Raw genomic sequence first — 18,899 nt, 5'->3', positions numbered from 1 at the left:
ACTTTACATAATGATTTTTCTTCTGGTTTGCGTTCTGGGTTTTCTTCAATTTTCGCTGCCATAAATTTGTGGAGTCTGGTATATCCTGGATTGTACTTTAAATGAATACTTTGTAGTGCGCTTATCTTATGGATTTTTAAAATGCCATGGTTTTGAGTGATCTAAACCAGTGTTTTATTTTTTTTTTTGTTCACTTGGGTCTTTTTTAATTTTATTTTTTAAGTACAGCTCACAGAAGAGCTGTTGCTGGAGGAAGTTACCACACTTGCTTTAGATAATGAAACATACATGCAGAAAAGGTCAGGGATTTCCCCTGAGCCACCCACCAATTGCTTGAAATGACGTTTTCATTCTGAGTGTTTCTTTTTTTGTTTTTGTTTAAGATCCTGGAGCACAGGGAAAGAGTTTTAATGCAAAATACCAGAAAAAAAAGTCTGCAACATCTCCTGTGAGAGGGGAGAGAAAAGGAGATTAACAATTGCATCTTGAAACACTCATGATTTGAGGTAAGTGATTGAAGGATCTTGTCATAAGTTACAGTTAGTTTGTAATTAAATTAATCATTATTTACCTCGGAGTGTCATGATATTGTTGTTGAAGGCAATAAAAACAGACAGGAGAGGGAGGGAGAGAACGGTAACGGCAAACCCAGAAACAGCAGTAAAAATACGTAATGCACTTATCTTTTTGAAAATGAGCCCCGTGAGTTCCAGTCCCACAAACTGGCAATCATTCTGACATTTATAAGGGTTAGGCCCTGTTTAAATCAATGAGGCTATTCTCTCTGAAAGTTAGGAAAGTTTGGAATCTATATCATATGGGAACTATTGAAGAAGATACAACACCCAGTCAGAAAAATGCATATACTAATCTCTTACTGTTGGTGATATGTCATGAGTAATCTGATTTTGCAGCATTCTTAAGTGATATTTTTATATTAAATACATAGTTCTCATTTTTATGTTTAAACACCTCATTGAAATACCAAACTTCTTAGCAAAGCCTGTGAATTCTATACCAGCTTTAACAATACATCTGCCTTAATTGCTTCATCAGTATGCCTTTGAACAAATGGAGTTTAACGTATAAAGAAAATAATGTCCCCTTTCATAACTAGAGTTGCATATTGCACTTGGATATTTGAATAACAACTGAACTAAATGTTCCCTGGCTGAGGCTGAATTGTGTTGTCAGAGTTAATTTTTTTTAATAAAGACAATGACGAGGCACAAGGAGAAGCTCACCTTTTCCCTCTAGTCTTATTTTTTGTTTGTTTTGTTTACATTTCTCATTAGAAAAGAATCAAACTTGAATCTAGTAAGGAGAAGATACTACAGTTGTAAAACTTTTAACCAATGAAAATGTTGCATAAATGAACACTAAAAAACACCAGCATCTTCCTTAAATAAAAATTTTAAATTATTTATTCTCTTCTGCCCCACAATTGTGCTGAAAGAGACAAAACTGCTGTAAGGAATCTGCAGAATCAAAAAGACACATATAACCTGAAAGAAGCAGAGTATACATTCCCATAAATGTGCAGAGAATTAAAACCTTTTGGCAAGTGGCATTTGCAGGCATATGTTGCTTACCAGATTTCAGAGGAGAGCAGAGCGTAGCCAAACCCTGGTGACTGCTCTGTATTTTGCTTTGTAGGAACAGAGCTATTAAGTTTCTTTTGAAATCAACAGGCCCACTGCAGAGAGCTAAATATTTCCTTTCTGGTCAGTGAACGGGGGCCATTGCTTGGGAGATTGTAGTGGTCCTGTAGGTATTTGTACTGATTTTTCTGAACAGGTCAAAAGTTTTTCAAATCAGTGTAGCCAACTCCTTTTCATGTGCAGGTCTTGCACTAGGGACTGTGATCCCAAACAGGAATACAGAACTCTTTCAGCAGGCACTTTTTGTAGTTGTGAAATGAGGTATTAGTGCAAACCTGTTTGAAGGCTGAGGTCAGGTAATGCCTTTCTCTCTGGGACAAGCCCTGTTTCAGGTGCAGGTGACAGTCTTGGCCAAACCAGTGAAAGAAATGCTCCTTTGTGTGATCACCCTCAGCCTACCTTTGCTTTCTGTCCATCCCACTCTCTTGGTTCTGTGGAGCATAAATCAAAATGCTTTTATTGCTGCCTTCTTTTCATTGATGTCAGGCCAGGATAAGGCGCATGATTTTCCTTTCACAATTGCCTTCTTGTTGCTCTCTGAGGAAGCGCACGTTGAAGTTCAGGAAGAGGTATTTTGTAGCATCTCTGTGGCCTTTATAGTAATTTTATCAGCTCTATGTTACGCTCAGAAAATCGTTGAGGTTGTTTTTAGCTTTTTTTTTATCACAGAGTGCAGGAGCTCATTGTCAGAGTATTTGAGGGAACCTCTTTGGTGCCAAAAGATCCATATTAGGATATATTAAATTGTACCGCTATCCTTCTCCTTTCTTATTTTTTTTCAGCATGTGGAGCAATAATGCCCCCATTTGTGTGCATGGAGAAGGTCCTGTGGTATATGCCAGGGAGTTATGTGGGCGCTGAGCTGAGCAGGCAGAGAGACTGACTCTCTCCTGCTTTGTATTTTGCACTGGGAGTGAACACAGGGGACCGAGCCTGCCCAGATTAAACACATGCCTTTTTTGTTTTGCTCTTCATTCAGCTGTCAGCATGCCATGTTCAGATGGCAGTGATCAGTCACAAATTGTCCCCTGACCATGCTCCTCAGCTCTCCTGAACCATTAGTTTTGTGGAGCTCTTCAACAAAGATGGCACTGGTTCGATTTCCCCACCCCCTCCCCTGGCTAATGGAAGAAGACTTTGTTTGTTTGTTTGTATTTCCCCTCTAATCAACTGCATTAGATCCCAAAGCAACTTGTGTTAAGTGGAAGTGAGGCTTTGATAATATGTGTGCTTGCTAGAGACTTAAGATTTTTTTTTTCTCCATCCCCTGTATGTGGATCTTTTCAATGGGGTGCCGCTATTGTGAATCAGAAGGAAAGTGCATAGGCTGCCAAACACATAATAAAATTATTCTTTTGTTTCAGTATGTGTGTGTGAGCCTTTGTAAAGAGGAGGTGGTGAAGACAGAGAAGGGAGACCTTCAATGCATGGAGGCAGGAGAGTGCAGTGGCACAGTGCAGGGCAGCACTGTGGCGAGATGTGGCCGTGCCAGTGCCACCGTGCCCCTTCTGCTCTGCTCTGGTGGGCACTGCCCGGGACTCACACTGTCACACTGCATGTCCCAGGAAAATGGGTGAAGTTTGCACAGCCATTCACTATGCTGCCTGTAAACCACATAAGGCAAAATATTCAAAAGCTGTCATGTTTCCATTGCTTTCCCTAAACTTCCAAAAGAGTGATGGAAAAATGAACTGTGCCGATCCTGTCCGTCCTCACTGTGAGGCTATTTATTGTAAAGGATGTATAGTATAGTTAATTTCAGTATGGAGTACATAAGAGCTTGAACCAAAGCCTTAGATCCAAGCCCACCAGCAGCTTTGCAAAAGGCAGGATCCAGAGCTGAAGTCAGTGGTTCACACAGTTTCTAGCAGAGAGTGGTTTTAAGTTACTTCATGAAATGGGAGTAGCCAGGAATTTTAGACTGAGGCTTTTAAACAAGTTTTTGACTTTTTCTCACCCACCATTCTCCTCTGCCTTAGAAGGTTATTGCAAAAGCACAGAAGCTATTTTCTCCTAGCCACTGTGGCCAGGACACACCAACTTAGGGAAAGGAGAAAGGCCTCTGTGGTGGTGACTGTTATACAGCCAATTGCTTTTTTTCCTGAGTATTTTTTTTTCTTCTACGGAGTTAGACCACTCTTCTGGATGGAGATCTTTGAAATCACAGTGGAGGCTTTGGAAGTAGGATCCTGAAATTCCAAAGACATCAAGAAATGATTTATCACCCTGGCATGGAACAAATCAGGCCACAGTGGCTGGACTGCCACCTCCTGAAAAGTCCTGTCTTGAGATACCATAGCTGAATTACAGACATGAAAAATTTCAGCATTGTAGACAAGAAGTCCATAAGGCCCAAATTTTTCATTTCTTGCTAGATATGTGGTTCTGTTTTTATACTCTCCCTTTTCTTTTGCCCTTGGACACAACATTTTAGGCTTTTCAGTCTCTAGCTGTGCATGCACTAGAGAGGCATCTGGTTATGTGTTATTTTACACATCTGTTACGTACGTCAGAGAGTCAAATCCAGCACCCAGAGACTTAATGTGTATTTGCAGTACTCCCTGTGGGACTTTGAATCCTTCATCCAATGAATTGCTTATGAGGATACAGTATTTCAATCTAGTGCATATATTACTGCAGTTTATTGCATATATATTGCACATATATACAGTACAGTCTCCTTTGTATTTGGCAGAGAAATCTGGTGTGGGAAAGATGAGAAGTGCAGGTGAACTGGGAAGTATTTAGGTATGGCAGTTAGCTTGCTACCTCCTGAAAACATATCTCTGGTTGGCTGCATGAGAAACAGTTTTCATCATGGTTTGAATATCTCTAAAAGGTGCCCCAACAGTGTTTGTGTATTTCAAACTTAACTTCGGGCTTGTTGGACAGTGGGCCAAATACCTGAGGTGGAATTGGTAGCTGAGGCAAAGCTCAGGCTTTGCAGTTTTGTCTGGAGAATCTGTACTATTTGCAGGCTGTACAGGAAGCACGAGTGTCATGGCTTGACCCCAGATGACAATCAAGTGCTATGTAGCTACTCACTCCCTGTACCCCCACAGTGGGATGGGTAAGAGAATTGGGAAAAAAGTAGGTAAAACCCCTGTGGTGAGATAAGAACAGTTTAATTATACAACAATGGCAAAAACAGTAACAACAGTAGTGGTAATGATGATTATGATGATGTAATGAAAAGGGAGGCAACCAGAAGAGAAAGAGAAATAAAATGTGAGAAAGACAAGTGACACACAGCATAGCTGCTCACGAGCCAGTGACTGATACCCAGCCTGTCCCCAAGCAGCCATCAGCCCCTCCTGGACAACTCCCCCAGCTGACAGATTGAGCAGGATGCTCTATTGTATGGAATATCCCTTTGGCCAGTTTGGGTCATGCTCCCTCCCAGCTTCTTGTGTACCTCCTTGCCAGCAGAACTGGGAAAATGGAAAGTCCTTGACTACTGAGCAACTAAAACATGAGTATGTTATTAACATTATTCTCATGCTAAATCCAAGACCCACAAAACTTACAAGCTACTAGGAAGAAAATTAACTCCATCTCAGCTGAAACTGGTTAGCTGAACCTGCATTAGTTAGGGTTTCTGCTTTGCTTTTCCCTCTGATTGCTTGTTCTGCAAGTACATTAAGTTTGCAGAAAACATGTAACTTCTTAAATGGTCTTTTTTTATGATCCATGCAGAACCCAAATTTGGTAGATGTGTTCCTGCTTAGGGCTGTTCATTAGTGTGCAATGCATGCCAGTGAGCAGATGGACTTACCTGTTAATTTTTGGGGTTTTTTGTTTGCTGTGGTGGGACTGCCCTCTGTGCTGGCCATCCTTGGGTACAGCAGTCAACATAAGCATTGCTGATAAACTTGTGTGCGTGTTTTCTCCCCTTCTGCTGACCTGTAGTGGAGCTGCTGCTCACTGTCTGGGGAGGGGAATGGTAGCCATCACAATGGCACTGTATGCCAACCTCTGCTCTGAGAGCCCCTGGCTAGGCCACTGTTCAAACCTGCTGGCTGGCTGGCTGTTAACAGGGGGCTGGGTACCACAGACATTAGTGCAGGGGAGCTGAGATGGGGGAGATTTTATTGAATCCAAGACAATGTGAAAATTGCAAAGATTTGGCAGAAGGCAACCTACAGCAAGAGGGAGAGTGCAGAGTGAGCATCATGATTCCCTTCTGCTGGAGGGCTCAGCAGCTGGAGCCCATGTGGGAGCATTTTGCTGCTGAGCAGTGGTTCTTTGTGCCCTGATGGAGCCGTGGGTGTCAGGAGAAGGCATCCCAAGGGTTCACCAACCCCGTGGCCCACTCTCCCTCTGCAGTGGGGAGTCCTTTGGCAGCCCTCTCCTCCGCTGGCTCTCTGCGACGTGGCTGCTGTGCGCAGGGTGCTGCAGCTGCTTGTTTGAAATGATAACATTTTATGCTGTTACTGCGGAATACTGCAGTATTTTTTGTAATTGTGGGCTGCAGGCCAGTAATGTACAATAACATTTTGCTCTTCCTGTGCTGTTGCTACTGTAGGCATTTGTTCCAATTTGGGCTGCATTTGGAGGACTTTCTTTTTCTTTTTTTTTTGTTTCTTTTTGTTGTTTCTAGACGCTACTTGTTATCTGTTGTGGATATTTTTGGAGTATTCATTTCTCCCATGTATGTCCATACAAATCTATCTGAGAAAGCACTTCAGAGAGTAGCAGTCTCTATTGAACAAGCAATTGTTGTGGCTTTCACAGAATTACATTTTTTTGAAAGTATGAGGCAAGAACGAGATGAAGATTGCTTTTTAAGTTTAAAAACCATTATGGTTTTAAAAAATATTTGAGGCAGATAGAAAGCAAAGCCTTTCTTTGACTGATGGGGGGTATATTTAGCACTGAAGTCCCCATCTGTACCTGGCTGTAGGTGATCAAAACCTCTGGGATGGCAGAATCTGGGAGGCAGAAGTTTTAATGATTCTCTGCAGCTTTGGTTTTAACTGTTAATTTAAAAAAAAAAAAGAAAGAGTTTTCAGAGGAAAGTAATCATAACTTGGAAGAGGGTCAGTAGTGTTCATGCCAGTGATTGTTTATTAATGTGGTCATGGTCTGGAGATGAAACTTTTGTGAAAGGGAAATTCAAGTCCTAGACATCAGAGCTCACAACTAGTCAGCCTGCATGAAATTAATTTCTTTCTGGAAGGTAGAGGTTGAGTCCAAAGGAAACGAAGAAGGTACAACACAAAGGATACAATTAATTTGTTTTTGGGAAAATTTGGAATAGAATAGAGTGTGCTATATGAAAAGGATTGCACTTTTCTCACTTGTAATTTTAGTGTCCTATTACTGTGCTGACTCACTAAATGACTTCAGTCTCAATCTGCATTTGGTTTAAATTACTTTAGAGGCCTGCATTTGTATGCTGCTCTGTAAAGTAATTCTCATCTGTAATCCAGATTTTTTTTCCTTTTGTTCGGCATTTCAACTGACTTGTCTCTTTTCATTTTCCAGGTCTCTGTTTTACTAACATTTGAAAGCAATCTCTCTGTGTGCCTGCTTGGGCCCTGCAATTGGCAAAAGTAATTTTTCAGCAACAGATAGAACAAGGAATGAATCATTGCTTTCTGCCTTTCCATTAAATTACTTAAACCACTACTCATAAATATTGCTTTATGTATGGTACAGCAGCATGATTATCTCACTGCATTGATGGAACAGTGCTGGAAGTGAATATAATTTTTCTTATATTACATCTTTAATGAGCTTCAATTAAAAATAGTGTGTTGGCGTGCCAGAGTAGATGTGTTATTCTCAGAACTTTATTGAAGCTGTTTTGCCTGTTAGATTTGGTTGACATTGTGTTGTTCTGAAAACCCTGGTGGACATGATGTTATTCTGAAAACCTTAAGAATTAAACAACAGAAAACCAGAAAAATCTGCTTTTCTAGGTGAAAGGTGACAGGACAGTAAAATCTAGTGACTGGAAAGATTCAGGTCTTTACTGAGTGGAAAAGCTTGCTTTTTGTCTGTCTTTGAGGATGATTTTTTAACATACAGTTAAAAAAAACATTCACAAAGCAGTAGGATTCTGCAGAGCTCCAGTTAAGTCCCTGATGACTTGACACCTGTGGCAGCAAGTCTGAGTCACAGATAGCAAAAAGCTGTGAAGCCTAATACTCTCAGTATTCAAAAACATACCTACGTAGGAGTTTAATTTCAAGTACCTCTTTTAGCTCTGGGTTCCCCCCCCAGCCCAACAAATTTTAAGAGTCATTCTTAGAATTTTGCAGAGAAAAATTTTCCCAGCACTTGTGGATTTGTGAAGTATTGACATCACTTAGAGATCAGAAAATAGCTCTGTCAATTTTAGCTTGACGGCATTCCATTCTCTGCTCCAAAAACCTGAGGAATTACAATGGATGAGTCAAAGTTTTCTTGGAATTTTCTTCCCTCCCCTCTCCCCTGCCTTGTGCAATTCCATGGCCATTTTTAGCATTGAGGGCAGCTCTCCAAAGAATGTCTGTGTGCTTGAACTGTGATTTCTTGAAAGTCCAGAACAAAATAGAGTTGTGTCAGATGACAAAAGTCATTCTATGTTTCTACACATTTTTGTAGTATTACGTGAGCTTTATTGAAGAATCCACAGCAACTGGCAGGAGATGTCTGATAGAGAGGTGTTGCATCCTCAGCAGCATGAAGATTTCACTATCATGCTGCTTCATTATGTTGTGATGAGTTTTTGCTTAATTATTTCTGTGTTTTATCAGCTGTTCTGAGAGAAGTAGCCTGACAGAACAAATTATTGGTGATTTGGGAGACTTGGACCAGCTTGAAGCACTTGTTGACACCACAGCATCCTTCTGTCTTTGCCTCAGTTTGAAAACCAAGGATTATGTATTTAATGTACTTTAGCAGGATGCTGAGAGTGGAAATACTAAGGACAAAGAATTGTGGGGGTACTACTGTTACCTAAGTGATGTGGTATGTTTAAGATAAACAGTGTTGTCAGCTGTTCTTGGCAAAATCCCTGGGGTTACAATGAGTAAAATTTTAACTCTGAACGGGTTTGGTTTTTTTTAACTTGCGGAAGTGGCCTGTATCATGCATATTCTAATGTGTCAGAGTGAATGTGTGAAGTATGAAACTGCTGAAAAGAAATGTGAGGGGGAAGACAGGTTAAAGTGGTTGTAAATGGAAGATCTGTGTATTTTACTTCTGCACTAGATAAGTATTTTACTTAAAATTGGGCAGAAAAAGCAAAAAGGGACATGAAAAAAATGCAAGTGTCCCCTTAAGAGCTGCTGTGTCAAATTTGAAGAATGATTTGAATTGAGTCATTAAAGTGTGAAATGGAGGGATTTTATTTCTGCTTTAAATTATGCATCTCAAATTAACCTTAGCTATGGAGTCTCTGCTGACGCCCCCGTAATGACACATTATTGGTACTAATGGCTTCTCTGTGACTTGAGATACAAACAGACATCCTAGACAGAAACATTTCGGCTTTGAACTAAATAAGACGCACGGTGAGCATTTCTACCTTGGGTTTTAGTTGCAAAGGCCTGCTCACCTGGTGCTCAATGAGCTCTTTTCAGTTTCCATACACTGCTCCCCATCCTGGCAGGCAAGGGTAGCTGAATGAAAACCTGCTTCACAAGCTTTGAAGAGCAGGAGAGCAAAAAATATGGAGTGAATGTGAAGCTTGTCCAGACACTGAGCGCTGCAGGGAGCCAGAACAAAGACAGGGATGTGGGTAGTGGTCAGGGAGGGGGAACTTCCAGTAGATTATAATCTCGGGAGGAAAAGGCCCCAAGATTGTGAGGGAAATGGAGAAGAGATGCCAGGGCTTAAGGAGGAAGTTGCTAAATAAGGGAGGGGTGAGATTATAACATAAAATAAGCAGCAGAGGTTAGTCAACCCTTTATGTGCCTCCTGACGTAAAAAGGGAGTGTATCTGTGCAGCTCTGTGCACTCTCTTTTGAAGCTCATTATCATAATTTGAAAAATTCCACCTCTACGCAGAATCACTCATGGGCTTTGCAGCTTTTTTGTGCTGTTGGTGTCTCTCCTGGGACAAGGATGGTACTTACTACTTCAGTGCAGCTACTGGGTAGGCAGAGTGAACGTGGCTGTGAATAAGTGAGACTGGCATTGCCTGGGGTGCTGGATACAGAAGGTGCACAGAATTTTACATGCCATTGAAAAAAGAGGAGGGGCTTGGCTAGGCAGGCCCAGAATTTAGACCCTGACATGTCTTCCCAAGGATATTCACTAGCTCATTGCTTCATCCTAGTTTTCTCAGTGGAATGTTAATATACACGATTGCCTCCCCTTCCAAGCTGCAGTGCTGGGAATTTGCCTGTTGGCTATGGCAAGAGTGATGGAGAGGTGCCTCTTCCCCCTGGCTGTGTTGTGTGGTGTGTTACAAGGCTGTGTGACATTATGTGACTTTCTCTATGGATCTGCTCTCAGCAGAGAGTGCTGTGGAGTAATAATCTTGTGGTATTGTGGATCCAAAGCAGGACAGCATTTGACTACTTAGAATCAAATACTAAAAAAAGTATTCAGAGGCCTTCTTTGTATTTCTGCAAGGAACCACATTCCTGAATTGGGTTCCAAGAATTAAAAAGAAAAAAAAAATGTAGGTGTGCAATACATCACATTTACTAATGCATTAGAGATATTTATATGAATAATTAAAACACCATTTAGAATTGCCACAGTAATAGAACAAAATGTGTTTTGTCACTTTTCTGTTTCTTTTTGTTGATTGATCAATTTATTGATTTCCTCCATAACTTTAGAGTAGGTATCCTGAACATTACAGTAAATTAGCAAGACTGTGCTTTTTAATAACCTGTTGAAAGCATTAATGGAATGAAAAGAAGTCAGAATTTGGTAATAAAGATCTGAAACCAGAGACCTAGAACACATATCTAGTATTTTGCATCAATTAGGTTTGTAAAATATTAGAGGCTTTGTTTGTACTACCTGTTAATTAAAAAGAAAAAAGTATTTTATATTCATTATGAATAGCCTAATAGCACATCAGAAAAAAAGGGAAAAATTAGGCAACAAGCTACCTTTGTATCTGACTTTCTATTGTATTTATAGTTAACTTTGGGCTGGTTGGAGTCAGTGGGAACATGTGTGGGATGGAGGACAGAAGTTTACTGTTAAAGAGACCACAGTCCTTCTGAATCCATTTGTGAAAAAGTAGTAAACTTCTGAAACTCAGGTCTGGAAAACAGACAGGTGTTATCCAAGATACTGAGAATTAGGAATTATATTAAATTTCACACACATACGCACACAAAATATTTGTGCATTTCTTAGCTCAGCTTTCTTCTGGGTTATATCTTTGATTTTTCCTTACTATTTGAATTTAGTTTGTTAACCTGTTTTGTCATATTTTTTCCTACCTTCAAAAAAAACCTGCTTTATGAATATGCTAGAATGTGCACTTAACAAGAACCCTTAGCAATTTTTAAGTCAGTATTGTTCTGATCCCTTTTCAGGGCTGTGTTTCTCTGTTTTCCAGCTACAATGGACAATTTGTTGTAACACTTGGATTAGCTTAATATGTTTTCTTTGGTACTGTTGTTCTAGCCAAGCTTCCAATATGTGATTTCATATGCATTTTTGGGGGCAGTTTTGGATGCCATCAGAGGCTTGTGTTTCTGCCTCCCCATCCATTGGTGATGTCCAGACTTCAGTGAGGAGAAAGAGGTGATCTGGCAATAGTCACAGTCTGTTAGTCCAGGTTTTAGCTCTGGTTTGAGGAAATGGTTACTGCTCCAGGCTTCATTTGAGGTGCCTTACTCTGTTGCCCTAATACAAAGTAAGCGATAGAAACTGTCTGCTGCACAAGGGGATATAGAATATATCAATATTAATTAAATATTGAGATATGAAATCATGCATGAAATCATTCCACTTACTGTTCTTGGTTGTCATACTGACAGTGACTATAAATGAAGGATATTAGAGGGAGAAAAAATCATATTATTTCAGTTAGTTTATTTTGTGCCTACCTGACAGCCCTCTGTGTATAGTCAGTTACATGATTTCTTGGGATAGCCAGATTTTTCTTTATATGTGTGTAGCTCTTTCAGCTACAGGGGAAAGAGAATACTTAATGATCAGAAAATGTGTCTGTAAAGCCAGGAACAATTGTCTGCAACCTCAAGAAGATATCTAAGAGCATGTAACTGCTTTTTACTCATCTTCCAAAAGCAGCTCAGTTCCGGAATAACGCTCTCTTGGGCTATATTTCAAGATGGTATGATTATTCTCAGACAGGAATTATAAGGATCGATAGCAAACCCAACACATTCTTTCTTTTCATGACAGATTCGCTGATTGCCACCAGAGCAGTAATAATGCACTGGTCAGCATAAACACCAGAAACGGTAATCATGGATTTTTGTCTCCATCTTAACATGTGTTTAAGGTTACACAATGTGTTGTGATGGGTTTGCACCCACAGGTCATGAGGAAGGAGAATTGTTTGATCTGCTCACCTTCCCTTCTCTTTTGCTCTTATGCTTCCTCGAGTTGGGGCCGGGCTGTTTGGTGTCTCTCCAGGGACAGATCAGGGCAGAGAGAGCATGCCTAGCCAAAGAGATAAGAGAAAGGTCATTTTGAGATACCAGTGGTTTACATGCTGTGGGTTTTCTTTGTGTGTCCTATTTAGGAAGTAGTAATGACCAAGACTTTCCATGGGCGCGTGTCAGGAGCCCTTCTGCATTGGGGTTTTGGTGGAGCTGAGTGCAGGGTTGCTTTTCCTCAGTGGAAGGCCCTGGGCTTTTGCTGTGTTTTGGCAGCTTGACATGGCAGTGGCTAGGTAACCTGTGTGTATGAGTTTTGGTTTTTATTTTTTTTTTTGTTTTGTATGTGCCATCCTCAATTTACTGAAGCTCTGTGACTTTTTAACCTGCTGTCTATGGGCTGTTGTTTTACAAGCTCATTAAGGTGGTGAGGATAGTGATGGCAGCAATCCTGCCCCCCTCATGGGTGCTCATTAGATGGCTTCCTTGTGCTGACATAAGCGTTGTGTAGTCATGCTCTGAGCTGGGTCTGGGAAAGGATCCAAGTTAAAAATAATCCCTGAAAAAAAAAAAAAAAAAAAGAAAGAAAGTTTCAGCAGGATCTGTTCCTGGATCTAGCTCGCCATCATTCTCATGCTGGCCTGGAAAGTGTGAGGGTTTGTACTGGCACAGAGGGAGGTGAGGAGGAGCAGCTGGGGCAAGGTGGTCAGGGGTGTACTGCTGGCAGCAGGGATGCTGCCTGCTTGTATGGTGTCAGCCTGAGGAAATGGGGCTCTTGTCAATGCGCTGCCTGTCTTTCCTTAAGTGCATTGCCCAGTAACTTCCAAAGCTGTGAGGCCAAATTTGCCTGAAAAGCAGTGTTGAAGGGGTGAAGGTCCCCTGAGCTCAGCGATTTATGGTGTTTGGTAGGCAGACCCAGATCAATTCTCCCCATTTGATGAAAAGTTGTCATCTGGGGCTCAGCTGCTGACCTCATCAGGCCTCCTCTTGTGGCACAGTCCCACTGTCCCAGTTTGGGTTGAATTGTGCCCGTTTTGCCATGGGGCTGACTTGAATAGCTGATGGGAGGAGAACAAAGTGCTGTCTGCGAGTGGCTCTTCATTTCAAGGGGCAGGGATGGTTCATCTTGGGGATCCTGACTGCACAGGGGTGCACATGTCCAGTTGTGGGGTGGTTTTTAAATTTGGTTTTTGTTAGGTTTTTTTTTTTTTTTTTTTTTTTTTTATTCTGCCTAGGTATCAAAATTCCTGGAAGCTGGGATAGTTGGGAGGCAAGACTCCCTTCAGTTTTCTCAGTGTGGCTGACTGTTTAACCCTGAGGACAAACAAGTCTTTCTAGCTGCACCTCTGCATAGCTTCCCTTGACTACCAGGTAGCATCTTTGTGCCCTGCTCGGTCCAGGTTCTGTCCCCATAAGGCTGTGCTCTTCTTCTGTGGTTGTGCCTGGGTTTCACCTGGCCAGCCTGCCTTGCTGCACGGGCAGCCTTGCTCTGCACCACTGCTGAGGAGCTAAGATGAAGACACATTGTGGTTTCCTGCTGTTTTGCTTTGTAACCAGTCCACTGGTAAATATAGCTTGTGTGTGGTTATAAATTCATTCTCTTATTATGGGTGGTTGTTGTGCAATAATTATGTAGAAATTACAACCGAGAATTGTTGTGGATTTTTTTTTTTTTGTTTTGTTTATTTATTTCTTTTTGTGCTTGATATGCCCTGCAGTGAGAAGAACAGCCTTTGGTTTCTGCCCTAACAAAGACAAGGCCACAAGCAGGTGTCAGCCTTTGGCATGGACACAGGCACCATCTAGCAGGCTGCTGACTTTTCTGTGGCTCTCTTTGTGTGGCGAGATGAGCAAGGGAAATTGGGATCTGCGCTATTTGGACTCTCTTTTATTTTTCCTTGCTTTACTCTGTGGGTAGACAGGCTGTCCTTCCCTGCAGGTTTGGTACTGTACACGTGTTTATTCTGAAATGAACCCATCCTGTCTCTTTGGAGGTGTTGGCTGTACATTTCCCAAAGCCCTGTATCTCTGGCAGCTTCCAGCCCTGCTCTCTGGCCAGTCCTCTGGGTCCTGGGCTGAGGCCGTAGGGCTCGGGGTCTCTGCCCCATGCAGAAATGCTCAGGTTCTGCTCCCCAGAGGTCTGCCCTTCATATGTGGGCCCCCTCCCGTGATCCCTCCTTCTGTTCAGATGTGGAATTAAAATAAGTCTGGGGGTTTTGTTGATTTTTTTCCCTCCTGTTTCTTTATTTAAAATTCCACTCAAGCAGATCCAGAACAGCGCTTGTCCCTGCTGCGTTCTCATTTTCCTCTCATCCCTCCTTTAATTTTACATTATTCCCTGCACTGTGTTTGCAGGCCATATGTGTCCTTTGAACTCTGAAGAAGCTGTGCCAAAAGGAAGCCTTCTTCTCCTCCCCTCCTCCCATCGCGGAGCCGCTCTTAGATAATTGCAATTAGTAGACAATGCGGAGCGGACCCAAATGTGAAGTCCATGGGTGAGTGCCTGCAAATTTCCTGAGAGCTTCAGAAACGCTTGCGCTCGGTCTCTGCTTTAGCCCTTTAACCCCGCAGCAGTTCCCCGAGTCCCCAACAGCTCTGGGAGGTGTTTGCAACCCGCGTTTTCCTGCGGCGTTCCTGGCGGGGCACAGCCGCTGCTGGAGCCTTGGCACGGCGCCGCGGCTCAGGCGGGGACTCTGCTCTGAGGGAGGTGCAGCCGCCCTCCCGCCCGCCCGTCCTTGTGTCACGGCCCGGGGAACAAGTGGCTGCGGCAGCCCGGGCTCTGGGAGGGAGGGGGACAAACCCTTCTCCCGGGGAGAGCTGGGCAGAGTGGGGAAAGTAAAACTCACCCCGTTAAACAAGAAGAAATGGGAGAATTCCTTCTTGTCTTCCATAAGGTGCGGGGCAGAGGGACTGCTGCTGCTCCGGGGCTTACCATCAGCTGCTGGCTCGGCCGGAGCGGTCGCTGACAGGCTGGGCTTTGGCCAGCCTGGGCTTTGGCGTTTGAAAAACGCCAATCACTTGGGTTCTTTTAATTTTAGAAGTTTAATAGTAATAAAATGGTTATAAAAATAGTAATACAATTAGAGTAATAATAATTTGGATAATTTGAATTAGGACAATATGAGACAATAGAACCAAAGAGTTACGGACGTCTGGGTACCTTTTCCTGGGCAGCACGAGCCCGAAAAAGGACCCCCGCTAACAAAGGATTAACCCTTAAAAACAATAGCCTGTTGCATATTCATACACTTCATACATGATGCCTAAATTCCATTCAAATACAGGATTCTGTCTGGTCATCATCAACTTCTTCCTCTGAATCCTAACAGCGCCTTCGAGGCGGGAAGAAGTTAGTTTCTTCTGATAAGAGGGCAATAAATGCTCTTTCTCTGAAACATTTAGGTGTCCTGTGGCTGCTATTTCGCTTCAAGTCCTTTCTGTAAAAAAAAGTATCCTACATAGCATAGTTTCTATTTTAACATTTTTTATAACCTAAAACTATATTTAACACACTACTTAAGAGAATTAATACAGCATTACTTTCTAACACAACACATATAATATTCATTTTAATATCTGCGAAAAGCCAATCATATGATATGCATTTTTCACAGCGTTCAAAGGGGATGTCCTCCATGGTGAAGGGTGACAAGTGCCTTTTGAGTCCCTTCCCCCTTTAGCCTCTGAGAAGTGTCTTCTGTGTTAAACCAGGTTTCTGACCTCATTTCTCAAAGGAGTTTTAAATGAGGAGAAATAGGAGTATTAATTAGTGCCCCGTTAAGTACTTGTAGTCAAGTATGATAATTTTCTTGAAAGGATAATGTATTAGATGAATAAAAATACTCTCCATTAAAAAATGAATACAAAGTCATTTTAAACCACAAAGATTATTGTACATTTCTGAAAAATTAATGTGATTAAAGCAAAATTTATTTAATAAATTAAAAAGACCCTGTAAGGCCGTTTAACTTGTTGGTCTCATATTAATTATTTTCAAATATATTGCTAGAGAACTTCGACCTTACCTGCAGGGATGGGAAGTGATTTCTTCCCTCACTTCATTTTTTGGCTTGTAATTATTAGGTCTGAGTTGTGGGTGTGGTAATTTTCCCTTGTTTTGTGGGAGCTTTTTTGTTTGTTTGTTTTAGTGTTGTGTGGGTTTTTTTGCTGTTCTGATGTCTTTCTCAGAGATTGGCCACAGCAAAAAACCAGACCCTAGACAGTGATCAGAAATTATATGGAGATTTCCTTGATGGATTTAGTTAATATAACCTACTCATGTGCTGCTGTCTGGATTAGGAGCTGAGAAAACTCCAAATTGCTGAATATTTTCAAGGATGTTTCCTCCTGTTTGATTTGCCTGTGATGTGATATAGATTGTGTCTGCTGGGATTACATAGACTTCCTTCAGCTACTTCATTTGACTTCACACAAGTTATATTAATTTTTTCCACACACAGTTTGCCCCGTAAATTATTTTTTGTTTAGGAGCTTCCTTAGCTCTCTACTGAGCTTTACACACTCAGCTACCTAATGAGAATGGCTCTGTATGTTGTGCAAGACAATAAAGTATATGGTTGGAGCTGGACATATAACCCAGTTCTATGGGTTTGCCTGGTTATTTATGAAGTTTATCTATTGACTTAGGGAGGGCATAAAAAGCTCAGTGTAAAACTGGGTTTAAAAAGTAGCCTGTTTTAAAAACCTTGGGTTTTGTGGAACTAGGAATGAAGACACTTCTTCACCAGTCTCATCAAAAACGTTGCAAGTATTTTATCCCTTCTTGCTTGGCACATTCTCCTGTTGGGGGTATCTACAGGGCAGGTATTTGGCATGTGATTCTCCCCAAACTCTTGTTCCCTGTAACAGGTCTGTGGTACAGATTCAGAGAATGCTAGCGGTAAGTTCTTAAGGTCTCCTAGTTTACAATTTGTTATAGTTTAGGTACGCGAAATCCATGTGAAATTTTGAAAATATTCTTCCAACTGACCAAAAAATTAGGGAATTTGGGTACCATACAATGTTCTCTCAGGTGCCCTCTGAACTTTCAGGCTATTTGATGATGGTGACTGCTGATTTTTTTTTAATTTACAGCACATATTTAATATTTTCTGTCTTTAAGAAGATAGCCTTTGCATCTGATGCTGAAAATACACCCTTGTATTTTACTTTCACCTTTTCTCTTCTTGTCCTATTGCAGCTTTGACAAGCTTGTGCTACTGAGATGTTGATAACTTCCTTGATTTCTTACCAAAAGAAAAAGGTATTTCTCTCAGCAGAGCCCTTACAGGCTACACATGTAAACAAGAGAAAAAAATTTTACTTGTCTTTAGGACACTAGCAGAGCCTGCAGTGGTTGGATAATTGACTATTGGAAGCCTTGAGACATTTCTTTTGTTTGAGGAGGTGATGGTGGCTGGAGCTCCTTGGTGGTGTATGAAAATAGCCCTGGACTTCAAGGAGCTTGTTGTTTGTGTTAAATGGTGCTCACATAAATGCATGGGAGTTGTTACGCTGTTTATACTATACCAAGTGCCTCCCAAGATGAATGGTCTGTACTGCCATAATGTTTAAAAGTATGATTATTAGTCTTTTCTGGTCTTAAATGATACCAAATCTATCCCCTGAAAATTACCTTGAGAATCCTGTTAGTACAAATATTCTCATTTTCAAAGCCACCTCCTCAGGTTACAGCTAAACCGAGCACCTGACTGGCAGCGCCATGGCTGCTGTAATGACACCTGCAGGTGTGGCTATGGGGATGTCCCTGTGCACAAGCCATTTTGCGTGGCTCCCACTGTGCTGCTTGCCTTCCCTTGTTGTTTGTGTGTATTTTCCTCACCACTCACAGAGGCCACAGTCAGACTTTTTAATAATGTGACACTGCAGCTATAAATCTGTCAAAATTGCAAGGGCATAACAAAGAGTAGATCTGACCAATGGCACTGTTATCTTTTCCTTTGTATTTCCCTGGAATTCTAGCTGACAGCGGCCCTTAATACAAATTCGTTATTTGCAAGGAGCTCTGTTTAAGCTAGCAAATTATTGTGCCAATGTGTGACACTAACCATGCTGCAGAATAAAGAGCAGTGAAGTATTTATGATGCTAAAATAATTTCAGGTCATGTCTTTTTTTTTTTTTCCCCTTTGTGTAATTTTGCTTTTATTACTAGTGCTGAAATGGTTCTTGCAGTGCAAGTGAGAAAACCAGACTGAACCTCCTGTTTTTTTGTTGGGCTCCCAGCTGGAAATGCCTCCCTCGATTTTCCATTGATAAAAGTGTCACAAAGGGAATCCAGAGCAGAGGAATAGGCGGAAATAGAACAATGCAAAGTCTTGGACTTGAATCACAAAGAAAGTTAACTAATGTAGATACGGTACTGGATGAGCTGCTGCTCCTTTCATGACCAGGTTCATTTACCTGTGGTCTTAGTATTTGTGGCTGCCCTCAAAGCCATGTAACGAATCAGCTATTTATTCTCTCTTTGCTGTGGAGGCTCTTTAAAAGGATATTGCAGAGCATTTTCTTCTCCCCCTTCCTATGGACTGCTTTATTTGACCTTCAAGAATTTAGAGTCTCAACAGGGGCTAGAAAACTCACATACAAGAACGCTTTTATTGTTAATCTATAAAATATGTCTTTCACTAATAAAATAAAGATGTGACATTTATAGAGCTCTGATAAGGAACATGGCAGTGGAAAAGGCCCAGG

At 41.5% G+C, this 18,899-nt stretch overlaps 1 protein-coding gene across 2 annotated transcripts in view; it reads left to right on the top strand.

Moving 5' to 3' along the window:
• The window catches only part of ATXN1 (ataxin 1), a 216,097-nt gene that overhangs the window by 60,267 nt on the left and 136,931 nt on the right, over window positions 1-18,899 (top strand). For both annotated transcript variants that reach the window (XM_058810080.1, XM_058810071.1), the window contains 2 exons: window positions 384-506; window positions 14,543-14,682. The gene's annotated coding sequence lies outside the window, so the exon portion shown is untranslated. The remainder of the gene's footprint in view (window positions 1-383; window positions 507-14,542; window positions 14,683-18,899) is intronic.

Source organism: Ammospiza caudacuta, chromosome 1, assembly GCF_027887145.1.
Source record: "Ammospiza caudacuta isolate bAmmCau1 chromosome 1, bAmmCau1.pri, whole genome shotgun sequence".
NCBI classification, from domain to species: Eukaryota; Metazoa; Chordata; class Aves; order Passeriformes; family Passerellidae; genus Ammospiza; species Ammospiza caudacuta.
Note: the sequence above shows the minus strand (reverse complement) of the source record. Positions and strands in the feature narration are given on the sequence as shown.